The sequence below is a fragment of the Neodiprion lecontei genome, chromosome 1 (genome assembly GCF_021901455.1).
Source record: "Neodiprion lecontei isolate iyNeoLeco1 chromosome 1, iyNeoLeco1.1, whole genome shotgun sequence".
Lineage (NCBI taxonomy): Eukaryota > Metazoa > Arthropoda > Insecta > Hymenoptera > Diprionidae > Neodiprion > Neodiprion lecontei.
The window spans coordinates 22,389,226-22,400,452 of record NC_060260.1 but is presented as its reverse complement, the minus strand read 5'-3'; the positions used below and the strand labels follow the sequence as shown (position 1 = coordinate 22,400,452).

Sequence of the window (11,227 nt, the reverse complement as noted above, 5' to 3'; positions counted from 1 at the left end):
AATCCGGTAGACTTTGCCCGTCAAATTAGGTACACCTATACGTAGTTTGCGTGTCCTTGGGCACCCCGGTATTGAATAGAAAAGACCGGTAGGTATCTCAGGACACCTTTCCGACGTTAGGTTTTGACGTGAAAGGATTTTTACATTTTACATGAAATTATTACCATTTCAGAAGATAATCTTTCCATGACAAAACACGAGGTGTTAAACATCCTCGGGTCAACGTTAAATGTCAAAGTAGAATTTACAGCCAAACATTATTTGTACCTGTATTCAGTCATACGTTACACCGTGTAAATTGCCGACGCTAACGACAGAATGGTTCGTCGTCTGCTATATTTTAATGCGCACGCGCTGCAATCCGAGAGTGGTATAGTTTGCCACGGCGATCAAACGTCATAAATTCAGATCACAGTTCGCCCTGATCTGTGTAACCTCGCAAATTTAGACAGCTGTCGGTGTTGAATACAGCTGCCAGTGAAAACTGTCAAAATTTTTGAGGTTACGTTCGTTACAGTCGGTTGCCCTGGCAAACAATTGCTTTCGGATTATAGCGCGTCAGCATTAAACTATAGCAAACGACGGACCATTCCGGGCGTGATGTTCTTTGTGCCGAAGGTCAATAATTACATCAGTTATCGAGACAGAAAAAAACATGTCATTTTCCATGAAAACATGTTTCTTCAAGTCACTTCACTTGATAAGTGAGCACATGTCTTTTCCTGTGTATTGGTAAGCTTTAGTCAATTTAAACCAAGGATTGAGTTTCATGACAAAGAGTTCGACAATTTTCGAACCTGTCATTACAGATGACAACCAAGGCATGAATACTGGGTACGAATTTTTTTACCGATGGTTCCTTTTTCTTCTTCTTATTTGTAACTGAGCGATTTTCAAACGGTTTTTTTGCCTATTCATACAGGTGAGTAGAACAAAAATAGTGATATGAATTTGCCACCGATTTTTACCGTATTCTCTGGCTTCTTTCTATATGCTTCGGTTCATTAGAACCGATTCTTCTTCCCTTTTTAGTTGGTGCGATACTTTTCTTTCATGTACACTTTTAAGTATGAATAACTTCCAGTTCTGAGGAGCCCCCCTCCCCCCAAGGGCCGAAACGTCAACAGCGTTGACTGCTGCAATTAGTGATCTGTGACACAGAGATATATAATCACGTCCATTAGTCAAAAAAGTCGAGAAATTCATCTACGACGGACTATTCAGTCGTTAGTAATTCACACTGTATGTATAATGTTAGTAATAAAAAATAAACTTTCTTAGATTCGCAAAATGTATATTGTGTTTAAGCAATTCAATCATCGGGCATGTGAAGATTATTCATAACTATCTGGGCTGCGTTATCTTCAAAACCGATAAACTGGTTCACCATCTTTAAATCAACAGGAGCTTTCTTTCCTCTCATCTCGCTCCTTGCGATCTATAACGAGTAGGAAAAAATGAACGATAAAAAAATAAAAATCTTTCAAAATAGCTCTTTTGTGTATGGGAATACCGTTCCAAGGTACATACAACAAAGGTTCATACAATCCAAGGCGTAGTAAGGTGTAATAAATCCATCGAACTCGGAAAATAAATATGCCAGTATTGACTTTCCTTGTTTTCCTCACTATATTCAGGAACATTTGGCTGTATTAAAGAAAATCCCAAATTTAAAACCGTGTGCTAGAGCTGAAAATATAACCCAAAAATATTCTCCTTGGAATAACTTTATTTTTTTGTCAAGTCCAAAATTTCCCACACTAGTCCATGTCGAAGTTCGAAAAAACCTGTTTTTCGATACACCCTAATATTTACAGGTTACATTTTGCAACGCGAGGGGAGAATTTTGAATATTTGATTCCACGTACCTCCATAAGAGAGTGACCGAGAGGGGAACGGCCTGTGAGATACCTTTGAGTCCTTTGACCGGTTAACTCGGAAATCAGATCATAACATCCAGTGTTTAGAGGCGAGCCATTGTCAGGTGTGAGCGTATAATGTGAGAGTCTGAGTGTGTGAGTCGAGTGATTACTAGCAACAAGACTAGCCTGTGATTTACTTGGATTGAATCACATCCAAAGGTGATGAAAGTGATATCGAGGTTCAAAATTTTTCGTTGGTCAAGGGTTTTTTTGTCGGTTCCCGCTCCTCCTTCCTTGAGTTTATCACAGACAACCACGCTTCGGTAGCCGTGCGGCAGTCCGCGAACACACAACACTCGAGCCGGAAGTCAGAGTCACGGTCCACAAATAGACGAGTAGGCAAGGGAAGGTCTTCACATGAGGAATTTTCCGTAGGAATAAAAATGGCGATTGCATTGTCAGACTGTAGTATGAGACCTACACTCTGTTCACAAATTGGAATAAAAATGGTGACCACGCGAAGACCTTCCCTTGTCTACTCGTCGATCTATGAACCTTGGTCCGAATTACCCGGTATATCCTAGTTTGGTTCGGGGCTAGGTAAGGAAAATTGCACCCGACCTGGCGCTCGAATAAAAGTAAAATTAATACTCGAATTTTGCCCCTGGACGCCTTTCAGTTTTTGCCACTGGATTGTGGACAGGGTGTTTTGCCACAATTTATATCTGAGACAAATTTTAAAGTATGTAATTACTAGTGTATATACTTATGTATTTGTTGCTACAATTAAATGACTAAAAGAACAGTTCGTTAGGCAGTAAAAAATTGAGAGTGAAATCATAAAACAGTTACTTTGTGATGCAGAAACTTGCTTCAATTCACAATAAACGATTATTACACAAAGTAAATAAACCAAATTTAGGTTGGCAGTTCATTCTACACGACTATAAATTTAAATTAAATTTAAATTAAATAAAAATTAGATTAAAAATTAAATTTAAATTGTAGATTAGGTGTTTACATCTGATTTTCGGAATTTTCTCACCTTCAACAGCCATTTACTGAAAATCGGTCCGGAAGTACGTAAGAAAACATGCTTTACATGCCGAGTTCAGACACTTTTTTTTTGCGGGCCTGTGTTGTCAAACCAAGTTTACCCGATTGCATGACCATAAACTTACGATTCGCAAGACTACTAACTCAGTATCTAGCCTTACCGAGAGCTCAGCTGTTCATGACACCAATTTAATGTAGTATAATAATTTTGACTAATTTGTATATTTTTACTTACTTCTGAACCTATGACTATGAGACACGTGAACATCACTTTTTTTCGTTATATTACAGGAATTGAATCAGTGTCACAAAAATGACACTTGCACTGTGACCAGTTATATTTTTTGTATTATATCAAAACAGTTCTTTCTTGAAATTTATAAATTTGTGCTGAGATTCGTATTGCTGGCTTTGTTTGGTCGAAGTTTTATGTGCCTTGTATCCCGGAAGATCAATTACAATTGGCAAGATATACTTTGTTCGTTCGACTTTATCCACCTGACTATGTTCGATACAATGAGCTCAGGGCTATGTATATCGCTTTATATACTTGAAGTTTTGATCGATCGAGCTTATTTGCAGAGTTTGAAGCTACCCAAGTTTCCGTAACTATTCAAATATTTATCATAGAATCTGGATATCAATACCGAATTGAGTTTTTAGCTGAAGTTTATCATCGGAACTCTAGGTAAATCTCATTTATAGATCAGGCTCTATGAAATAAAAAGTTTGGTCGACAAACGTCACATAATACAAAACTTAATCGTTGAAAGCTACACAAGATTAAGAGTGAACATGTTAGAATTATCTTGAATCTTGTTGACTTTTACTTTCAAGTGACTAACATGTCATTACATGAAAATAAACACACATGAAACTTTGCTGTTGAATTGGTAACACTATAATTTTGCCGAAAGACTTGACTTCGAATTCTGAATGTCTAAAAGTTTCGAATTGTCCTAAAGTTATATTATAGAACTACTTTTGATGCACCTTGAAGTTGTATGACGAAATCTGTTGACAGATTCTACGATGGTGATCGAAGAAGCCACACGCTTTGAAATTATCAACGATTTATAAGCGACTTGCTTTAACTTACTCGTTATCAGTGTTTTACCAGATGACATAGTTGTAAGGGAGACTGGGGCGCGATGACTCCCCAAAAAATTCTGGTATTTGCTTCACAGTATACAGAATGAACACTTTCTTTGTGCATGTAACGCAAACCGAATCTGCCGGTACGGTTTTTTCTATATAATGCTACAAATCACGTTTACACATGCATGTAAGTATAACGTATTGTAATTTTACGACAATAAATTTCGTCAAAAAATATCACAGAACAATCAGCTAAATGCTAAAAGATTTGAAACGCGAAACACAGCAATTTTAGCTCTAATTGAACGACGTTATAGTATGTATTCCTATGTCTACTATGCCAACTACTCACCAATTGCAATTTGTTGATCGTGGTCGTTAGGTTTTTTTTCCGATTCAGAATTTTATCTGAAGCATGTATATTCGTTTGATAGTACAAAACATGACGTTTTCAATAATCAAACTTGTGAACTTGAAAATTAGTCCGGAAGGTCAAAAGTCATCAGGTCAAGAACCTGGACAACCAGAACTACGGAGCACTTGTCCTGGAAGTCGAGTTGCACCAAGAAGCGAACCCGAAGCGCAGAGAGAACCCGGTACTTGAAATCTGTGGAGCGCGATTCCCGTACGTCCTCTCTACTGCGCGGTTGTTTCCGGACTGAGGAATTCGGCTAGCTGATTTTGGTCGTTGACGATTACTATAGATTGATGACGTCAAGAGAGAAAAAATTTTGGGTGACGTCACTTTCTGAACATCAGAACACCCAAACTTTGGTTTCGAACTTTGATACTATGTATGATGTATGATGTATGATATATGGTGTATGATGTATGATGTATGATGTATGATGTATGATATGATGCATGATGATTTTCTGGTGATGCCCATCCTTCAAAAACAGTTTGAATTCCACTAGTCTTCAAGTGGTTCCTAAACGTTTGAAGATGTTCAGCATGTAACTGATTCCCAATTGATTTCCAGGAATTTACAGTAATTTTCAACTAATTTCAAGTAAATGGTCTCGATGCTGGTGTTTGATCCTGCGTTCGGTCGTTCATATTTGCAAAAATCAGGTGTCCATGCGCATATCACATCAATTCAGCGTCTGTCGAAGCTGTGAGAGTCTAAAATTTAGAAAGAATGTTTTAATTTTCAGGACAGACAGAAAACCAGATTACGTAAAACATCACTACACATTTCATATATGTTTCTACTCTAAGTAATTACTGGAAGAATGTATCAAACCACGAATTGCGTTTAAGTAATAATCTGCCAACCTCATATCTGACATTGTGTGCCACAAAAATTTCTAACCCCTATGATGATAAATGAATGAACAGAAACCGAACAAGAACAAACCCGTGACCAGCTCCCCCAGAATACAATACAATCAACTTTTCGGGATAACAAGGCCGAAAAAGGAGTCACCGAGGCCAGCAAATACTTGTACGATAACTCATTTAATGGATTGTTTGCGACATGTGTTCTTTGATGAGAGCCTAGTTTTTTTGTACATTCCAACTCTTGTCCTTCGCTTTCTGCCTTTACTCCACATCTTACAACTCCGGCGGGATCATCGTTTTTATTGAAAAACTTTTCCACCATACCCACGTCAATTTTTGGCACATTGTTTCGGGTTACCTTTTGGAGAGCAATGCCGTTCATAGTTTCGCAAAAACACTATTTATACGAATATACGAAGAAAAATTACAGAAAGATTGTAAACAGCATGGTATAAGAATTTTTCGAATTTAAATTTATTTAATAAATTAACGAATAAACTTTACGTCTGTTTTATAAGGTACGACGAACATAGCACAATTTCTTTCATTCTTTTATTTATCTATGTATAAAACACGAGCCGTTCTTAAGATTAAGATTCATTCGTTCATCCATTCCATCATTCATTTATTCCATGTGTGAATTCTTGAAAAGGGTGTATATTATTAAAATTGTAAATAATTGTCTTTTCATCCATACACTTGACTCTGGGATTTCACTTTATTTTGTTTCTTGCTTTTAAATAGTCTCTCTCCAATTTAGACATAGTTTTTGGAGTTTTTACTTTTTGGGTTTGAAATGTCTATCTTGATGCAACTTTGCTCTTACAACACATTAGTCGATCTTCGGTATCTGATGTTCTATTACCGAGACTTGAACCTCCGTACCTTGTACTTCGAAGAAAGTCGTCGACCAAGAGATCCGCTTCTAATGAGGATAGTCAAAATTGGGGAAGAAACATACCACGTGTCCCACTCCATGGATCAAACTCTCATCAGCTCTCGTTGTCTCCATTTAACAGGTATATTTGAATCATTACAATGGGTAAACAGCATACCGCCATCGTTGTTTAATGTTGTTTATACTCATAGCATTTTACGGTTCGACGGGTCAATTATACAAGATGGGCAATCGTATTTATCACTCAATATATATCTACATACATGAAAAAGTGTATGTCATATATCTAGTCGTAAAGTCGTTGAAAATTCTTGATTGAACTGATAATTTTGACGATTAGGAAACATTAGAATTGGAATACTCCGACTCTCCGTGCATCAATCGTATTGATATAGCACTTAAGAGTCAATGATATTCATTTCTTTTGTTTTTCTGACACTACCTACTGAACACTAAAGTAACGAAAAAATTATTATACAACATTCCGTTGACAGCTGACACACGCACTTATGTGCACACTCTCGGTTGTTCAACGATTCATAGTACTTAGATACCACTGTAATCTATTCCACCCACAACGAAACAACAGAGTAAATAGGTTCTTTGCAACTCCGTTGTTGGTTAAGCTGTATATACTAATATTTTACATCGCGAAAATTTAATGATATAATACCGTGGTACTGTTCGTCAGAATGACACGGGTCGAGCCACTGCAAGCAGCTCGGAGTGTCAAGCGACTCGCCTTTGACTTTTGACCGATATGATAAATCGGAGCTGAAATGTTCATGTAAGTATTCTAACAAAATATTTGAAACTGTTTATACATATTTAATATAATTACACTACTAAGTTGGCATACCGAGAGTTTGCTGTACAATGTCACCAGTCACACTGTCGAAAGCTACAATGCCATCGTCGGCAAGTTCATCGAAGGAAAGTGTATTCATTTTGGAAGAAGAAATTTTTACATTGCACGATACGCTGGGGCTGTCTTATAATTCAACACACATGAGTCGTAATCAAAGTTGAGTACTGCGATGGTAAATAATCCAACTTCCCTGATTCACGAATTACATCTACAACGTAAAGCAGAAAATCCTAAACGGCTGGAAAAGGACGAGATGAGACACATAGAACCTAAACACAAGCACATGTCAGCAAGATCCTCTGAAATAAAGTCTCGTTCAGAACGAGACTATGGTCGAAATTGTCAGCGATCCGATCTTTTCGATGCTGCGTTCAAAGCGCAAGTTTGTTTGGGTTTTGAAAAATTGGCAGAACAGCAGGCAGAACGAAACCTCGTTGAAGTTTGAACAAGAGTCCAAGGTGATAGCGGAGAATGGAAATCTCTAATGAAAAAACTACTCACAGCATCATATTTTGGAAAGGTTTGCCGCATGAGACCAACCACACTCTCAGCCAACACAGTCAAAACGATTGTGTATCCGCAAAAAATACCTCTTCCTGCTTTGCAGTATGACAAGTAGAGCGAGCTGAAAGATCTTCAACAATTTGAAGAAACCGAAGGAGTTACAGTCACTCCTTGCAGTCTCTTCATTAATTCAGAACACGTATATTTGGATGCGTCACCTGATGGATTGCTGGACGATTATGGTGTTGTCGAGATCAAATGCCCTTTCAATGTCAGGGATGTTACTCTAGAGCACGCCATCGAACGAAAACTTGGAGATGTTCGCAGAATCCTCGACTAGAAAATCTCTGGCAGAATGAATGAGACTCATCCTTACTTTTACCAGGTCCAAAGTCAATTGCACATTGCGAAAAGACACTATTGTGCTTTCATCTTATTGACTCCGAAGAGTATGGTGACTATTGAAGTTTACAGAAGCGATCAATTTTGTCATAGCAAGGTGTCACCTTAGGAAACGTGTACGTTGTACGTTGGCCAACTATGATTTCGGTAATAGTTCTCGTACGACTCCACAATATGAAAAAAAAACAGTTTCATCAAAGCTTCTTTACAACGGCGCAATCTTGGATTGCTACTTTACCTGGAAAGTTGAACCACAAATATTATTACAAATATGCATCGCAAAATCTAACTGGCCGATTTGAAGCTATGCAAATCAGGTAAAAACCTGCAATGTAACTGTTCTGTCGAGAATAGTTCATTTTGGACTCTCAGGTGGAATTACGCCATGAGAAATGAGAACTGTCGCATATTCGTTATCTACTTTCATATAATCATTTACCATGCGAAATAATGTAATACGTATATATGTTGATTTTATATTCTCTAAGCTCCATCGTGCAATAATTAATTATGTCACCAATAACAATAAGTGATTATTTTTTAATTTTACGAAGGAAAAGATAGCAATCGATGCACATTATTGTAATTGATATTGTAAAAGCGTCTGATACGAGTAAATTCGTAGCGATTGATTTATACTATCTGCAACAAGATAAGATATTGTGCGAAAGCTATGCTTGATTACTTATGTTAATGTACGAGGTCAGACGTTGATTCACTTATAAGCTGAAAATTACAAACTGTGTTCACCTACTACAATGTAAGATGTCATACATATTTATTTCCATCATAAATCAGAAGATTGGAATCACAGCCTTTGAGGGAAAAATACCAGCAACACGAGTGTGCGCCAAATTTGCCGCTGTGTGAGTTGATTATAAACAGCAGGTAGGAAACGGATGTGAGAAATTTTATTAATATTAATATTGAATGAGAAATTGCTATGGAAAATATGGCAACATCAGCATTTTCAATAATACACTAGCTCTGAATTTCGAGTACAATCGGTTTTCTTAATTATCCCATAATTATCATATGAATTGAAGTAACGCATGAAACTAATCGTAAAAAAGCTTAGATTACAGTTTATTCGCATATATTATATGTAATGAGTAAAAAATGTTATGTGCTATGTAACATTGTACTGTAGCTTGTAATAGCCGTGCTTCCACGAAAGTGTAATGAAGCTTTGTTTCTAATTTTCTAGATGAGGTACCTTACCCTTCAAGGGGTCTGCTGTGCCAGGTATAGACAGAACATGATGAAGATCTGCAAATTATTCGCTTAATGGCTTCAACACAGTTTGGACGTTCAAATGACACAAAATGAATCCGGCAAGGGCTCCAAGTAAGCGCTGTTGCACATGATTCTCTGAATCTCATTTTCTCAAATTACAACTCATACGAGATTGGAAAGCAATTTTCGAAATAACTGTATCGACTTTAGTTTCTTGTACAATCTACGCAATAAAATCAGCAAAAGATACAAACACATGAAATCAGACACCAAGGAAAATTGAGTCTTTTACATAATTCTTGGAACTTGGATTTTTCTTTTATTTCTCCACCCTTTCTTGAATGCTTTATTTTCTTGTTACAATATAAAAGGGACACTAATTGGCGCAGGTCTAACAAATTTAGCCTGATCGTTTAAAGAAAACACATAATAAATAAGAAATAACACACATATGTATGAATAAAAAGATAAAACGATGAGTGAGGAGAAAATTGTCCGTAAAATAAAATTGACACGAGAGAGGTTTTTTTTTGAGTCAGATACATAGATACACATAGAAGACAGTGACGATGTTTAAGAATGAATAAAAAAGATTATGAGTGAAGTCTTTGGATTCTCTGTACTATATTCATTTAAAATTTCTACCCGGCCAGGATTTACTCTTCAACTCACTGTTATGACACGTCTTATATTATCGAACTACGTAGATCCACTGAACTTTTTCGACCCAAACTCGTCTCTCTCTGTCCCTCTCTATCTCTTCTCCTATTTCCAATACGAATCGTCACATAATCATGTCTTATGTCTTGTTTTACAGGATCTCCGACGTCAGAAGTCGATCGATGCATTTGGGTACAGGCTTGATTTTGAAAGAGCCATCAGCTTGACAGTACACGAAGCAAAGCATGTAGCATTGTTTAATATAATTAATAGAGTGATCCTTAAAAAGATTATTTTTGGATTTTAACCGGCATTCAAAAAAATCTTAGCATTCTAGTTCAATTATAAAGGGTACCTGTAACCATAAATTCAGTTTGACTTTTGAATTTGAGCAGAAGCCACTAATAATCGCTGACGATTAAAAATCGCTGTGAAAAATGAAATGTTACATGTGCCTTTTAAACAGTATTGCCATTGTAGCGGGGAAATGAAGAACAATCGTAGCTTTGTACGTCGATGCTCCTGAAACAATGTAAACTTTGGCAGAAAAATTCTTCGAATATTGAAAATAAAAAAAGTGACAAATCATTTGTAATTCTATTAAAAATCAGTAAGTAATTATTCCCAATGCGCACTCATTAGTCATTACTTAAAGTTGTCGATCGACTATCGTCGCTGAGTCTTTTTATTTATCTCTAACTATCAAACAATTTTACGAATTTTTTTTGGAACCGATCTGAGGGGTGCAGAGCTGGTTGAAGATGAGCTTTTTGAGGACCACCCTAATATTTGATGACCAGATGATATTTTTTTTTTTTTTTGAAACATTTTTAAACAGATTTTTTGCAAATTTGTCGTAACTTTTGTATGGCAGCGATCGTAAGATTTATTTCTAATCATGATTTATAAAAATGAGTGTGATCTCTGCAAGAAATGTAATGGCATAAATATAATTGGTAAGTTATTATGCTGTTTACTTCAATAAAAACATAAATGCGTACTTGTGTTCTATTTTAACATGTTAATGCATCTATCAGCTAATCCTATTCTCTTTACAGACCATTGTCAGACTACGTTATCATGTCGAATAATAACATATCTCTGTGTAAGCAAATATCGCTACGAATGATCAACAAGTTTGTTATTGTCGTGTTCTTTTACGCTAATCGTCCTGTTAGATATTGAGTATAGTTTTCTGACCGACCGCCGATCTTGATTTTTTCTCATTGCACTTAAAGTTATGATTTCTCATTTCTAATTGGCTGATTACAAATTTGCTCAACACTGTCGAGAATCATTTCGATGTGGGATTTGAAATGAGGTTGCATGGAAGTGTTTCAAATCTCAGAATTTCTCCGT

At 36.6% G+C, this 11,227-nt stretch overlaps 1 long non-coding RNA gene across 1 annotated transcript; it reads left to right on the top strand.

Annotated features, from left to right (window-relative positions):
• The first annotated feature begins 1,986 nt into the window (after nt 1–1,986).
• On the top strand, nt 1,987–10,126 carry LOC124293105. The gene is made up of 3 exons (XR_006903021.1): nt 1,987–2,081; nt 9,180–9,319; nt 10,026–10,126. It is a non-coding gene; the product is annotated as an uncharacterized LOC124293105 (long non-coding RNA).
• The last annotated feature ends 1,101 nt before the right edge of the window (nt 10,127–11,227 follow it).